This window comes from Stegastes partitus, unplaced genomic scaffold (assembly GCF_000690725.1).
Source record: "Stegastes partitus isolate 25-593 unplaced genomic scaffold, Stegastes_partitus-1.0.2 Scaffold741, whole genome shotgun sequence".
NCBI lineage: Eukaryota > Metazoa > Chordata > Actinopteri > Pomacentridae > Stegastes > Stegastes partitus.
In genome coordinates, this window is record NW_007578472.1 from 43,877 (window position 1) to 48,274 (window position 4,398).

Sequence of the window (4,398 nt, forward strand, 5' to 3'; positions counted from 1 at the left end):
AGTCGCTATCGGCTCTCCTCAAAATAGTTACAGGTAGTCAAATGACGTCATCATCTAATTTGCATAATATAGGATTTAGCATAATCGCTATTTACATGTGATCGTTATGGACGCTGTAAGGAAAGAGCGAGAGAGGAATAATGTCGTGGGACCATAGACCGTATAAAAGATGAAGTGAGTAAGACACATCCTAAATATAATTACAACTACAAATGAACTGTCATCGTGTTTCTTGGTTCGTTTTCTAAATGTTGCCACTGAAATAGGCCATCACTTCTCCCAATAACTTCACGACTGATGCTTTGTGTAGACCCACATTAAATAAATCAGTGTTGTCCTGTATTGTTCAATGTTGAAATATCAAATGTAATCAAACGACTGTAATGTGGGGTGAAACTGGCTGGAGCCTATCAAAGGCAAATATCATTCCTTAAAAAGCTCCCATTTTAAATCATCGTGTTCCAACAAAAAACAACAAAACAAAACAGTGCAATAAAACACATTTTCCCCCCAAGTTATTGCACAATCAAGTGTGCACATGGACAGTGCCTTTACTTTGGACAAGCAAGTAAAAATATTCAATTTACATTAACATATCAAATATTTGAAATAATAAACATCAATATACACTAATATAACATCAGGTGATTAATAGTGGGGAGCAAACACAAAAAACTGCATGAAACAATCAACAATGTTAAAAGGTGACACTAAAGCCACATTTATTATTAAACTGATTAGTAAAAAGGATTACTAAATGTGCATTTTGTTCATTATTCTTTACTAAAATTAAAAGGTCTACTTAACAGATGCTTAAAGCTGTGTCCTATATTCTACTGTAATGATTAAACATAAAATTGTAAATGCATTATTCATTTATTCAGTGTTAAATTCTTTATGTACATGTTTAGATTTTAAATTTCACATGAAAGGAATGCACAGAAAAACATAAATAGGGAATCCTCTATTGGATTTTCATGTAGATTTTTGTAGGGTCACCACTTTAGTTCTAAATTTGTCAGAATAATTTCCACACTTAAGAACACTACAGGTTCTATTGCCCAATATTTAAATTAATTTGGTAAATTTCCATAACAGTTAATGCTAGGGTCCTAGGATCTTTACCTTCATCTTTTTCCTGTTTTGTAATCCAGCCTCGGTGTTTCCAAACTTGAAAAGAAATGCGTTTGCTCAAAAAAAAAAACATGTGTCTCGGCTTTCGACTTGACCTCAGAGCCTTTTCTGCAAAGTAAACACGAAAGATGCTCCTTCTGTCAGGTACAATTTACAAAATGGAACAAAACAACAGTCAAGACTGTTAGCTGAAGGACGGGGAAAAAAGTAGTAAAACAAATCAGGACAATGACCATCTTTGGCAGCAATTTAATTTCCATAAGAATAAACAGTGTATTGCATTTCAGTACCACACATATATGTGCTTAAATCTGTAAATAATTACATTAAACCTTCTTTACTCACATAGAAAAACGCAATAACTTCATGTTATTTTTGTGATTGTCTAACATTTAATTTATTTAATAACATCAATTAACAAAGAGGCAAATTGTTCCATCGTTTTCAGATTTTTGGGACAAATTACAGCACTGAATATTCTTTTTTGAGCCTGCACCATAAATTCATATTTCATTTATTTCGTATAATTACTGGGAAATCAATACATTCAGTTCACAGATGTGCTGGTATGCGATGTTCTGAAAGGCCTCTAAAACAGTCATATGTTATTATAACTGCTAACTATTAGGCTCACTGACACGGTGTCCTGTGATTAATTGAAAGAGATTAGGTACTCTGCTTATACATTACATCTGCGGTCACTTTATAGTTACCAAAGAGCAAACTGACACCTAAACAGCATGTATTGATTCTTGTTCTTCCTGAGTCTGACTCAATTTACATTTTATTTGAACTACCCTGTAATTGCGCATAACATACTGTACATCGTCACAATGCGAGACAGTGCAAACAATTCCAGCCTGTGTGGATGTTTGGACATCAGAGATACAGAATATTTGGGAATGCACTGTGCAATATTTGGCACATGAATTTCCATCAGGATTCATAACGTTCTATGCTGTTTTCTCCTCAAGCAACCTGTACCTTTCCTTTTTAATTACCTGCCTGCCTATAAACTCTGCCTTTGCTTTGCCCCTTTGATGTGTTCACGCTTGCTAACTCTGGTCTGTTGTAAACTATTGACTTATTCAGTTATTTCATTGAACCATAAAATGTTTTTGTTGGTTTTCTTTACTGTATTCCAATGACTGTAGCTGCTTTGTTGTATTTTTTGTTTATACTTGTTCTAAAGTTGTTAATCCCTAATAATATATAGTATTGCTGTACTTTTGATGGACAGATTTTGTTCCACACATTTTTCTTCTTTGTCAAAATCTTACACTGATGTTACCCAGAATACAACCACCAGTTGGAGATTTGGGTGCATTAAACTAGTCGCAGCTAATGTAGCCTCAAGACTACCCTGAATCATGACTGAGGAGCAGGGCGGCAGAATTCTGATTATTATGCTTCTTTTTCATCCAGATTCCATTTCCCTTTCAATCTTATAGCAACCGACAACATATTTCAACAACTTTTCAGTGTCTTTAAGAAGACACCGAAAAGACAAGAATATGTGCTGAGTACATGTTTATCTTTTAAAGTTTTTTATCTGAGTGGCCACAAGGACTGACAGAGGAGTAATGAGTGATGAGTCTATCAGCTTCTCTCCACCCGGAGAGCAGCGCTCCATGGGCAGAGGAGTAGTAGCAGGGATGAGTCGCCTCTCCAGCAAACAGCACCTGCAGGGGCTGAAACATTCGATAAGAAATATGTGTTGCAGTCATATTTTGTGAGTTAGTGTATGTGTACTCTGGAGGCAAATGTAATGCAAATGAATGTATGTAAATAAAAATACTTTCGCTGAATACCTGCAACTTTTCTCCCTTCGTAGGCAGGGGCTCCATCATGTTCTCCAGGTCCTTTGCTGAACAGCCTATTGCTGGGTGACAGTAGGATCCGCATGTCCAGGGATCATTAAACCAGCGGGAGCACAGGACTCTCTTTGGTGTGATGGTTCTGTTCCCTAAACACACACAGTTACATTGACAGGGACCGTGCTTAAATAATTTAGACCCACTCATTTTAGAAAATGTAAAAATCTGCAAAAATAAATGATACTCAGTAAAATAACAGTTGATCTAATGATACACATATTGTTAAAAAAAACACCAACACTTGTTAATACAGTTGAAACCAGAAGTTTACATACACTGTATAAAAAGACACATAACCTTTTATTTTTTTCTCACTATCTGACATTTAATGTGATGAACCTTTACTGTTTTAGGTTAGTTAGGATTACCAAAATGATTTCTATTTGCTGAACGCCAGAATAATGAGAGAAATTTTTAATGACTTTCTTCAAAGTCAGAAGTTTACATACATTTCTTTAGTTTTTGGTAGCATTGCCTTTAAACTGTATGACTTCGGTCAAATGTTTTGGGATTCCTTCCACAAGCGTCTCACAATCGTTTGATGAATTCTGGCCCATTTCTCCTGACTGACAGTAAGTACAGTAAGAGTATTATGGCCCAAAGAAGGGACAAACATATTTAAAAAGGGACACAGGAAACAAAGGTTGGGTTTCTTGAACTTCCATTTTATTAGTGACTTAAATTATCAGGGTTAACCTTTTATCAAAGAGAAAAAGAAAAAAAAAAACCCCAAAACCCTTAACCACCCCGTGTCCCAAAACGACTCAAAATGGAAACTTGAGGTGGACCTGGCAGGTTGGCCAAACAAAACAAAAGGGTGGGGCGCCGGGCCAACCCTATACAGGGCCGTTGAAGCCGGTGCTGACACCCGAACTAAAGGAAAAACACAAACTAAGCCCAAGCTACACAGGCGAACAAAAACAGGATGGCTGATCTCACCAGGTCAAACGAGAAAAACTGGTACAAAAAGATACCAGGCACCATATCAGCTGGAGTCGGGAGCACGCACAGGTCCGAGGTGTGCCGCATCAAGGTGGAGCCTGTGAGGTGAGCGGGACTGGAGGCACGAGTGAGAGCAAGCCAACGCTCAGAAAGCCAGCCTGTTTATAGGCGCAGCAGTAACTCCACCAAATAAACCCAATAATTAAATATGCTCACCTGGCAGCCCTGTCCTAAAAAGCAGATGATATAAATTCCCTCCCGAATGCAACATACACAGTTTGGCCAGAAGGTGGCACCACAGGAAAGGCCAAACTGTGTTCTCAATCAAAAGCAGCTATCATGTGTACAGTGGCCAGCTCTTGAAGCTGATTTTTTTTTTTGTGCATACAAAGATTTCAAATCTTTAACCTCTTTTACAGGTTTAAATTTGACTTCTTCGTTACTC

At 37.2% G+C, this 4,398-nt stretch overlaps 1 protein-coding gene and 1 long non-coding RNA gene across 2 annotated transcripts in view; one reads left to right on the forward strand and one right to left on the reverse strand.

Annotated features, from left to right (window-relative positions):
- LOC103364329 (peroxisomal N(1)-acetyl-spermine/spermidine oxidase-like) overlaps positions 1–4,398 on the reverse strand; it is a 25,729-nt gene that overhangs the window by 14,805 nt on the left and 6,526 nt on the right. The gene's annotated exons all lie outside the window — the stretch shown is intronic.
- On the forward strand, positions 2,119–2,632 carry LOC103364309 (uncharacterized). Its single transcript, XR_520539.1, has 2 exons — positions 2,119–2,233; positions 2,389–2,632. It is a non-coding gene; the product is annotated as an uncharacterized LOC103364309 (long non-coding RNA).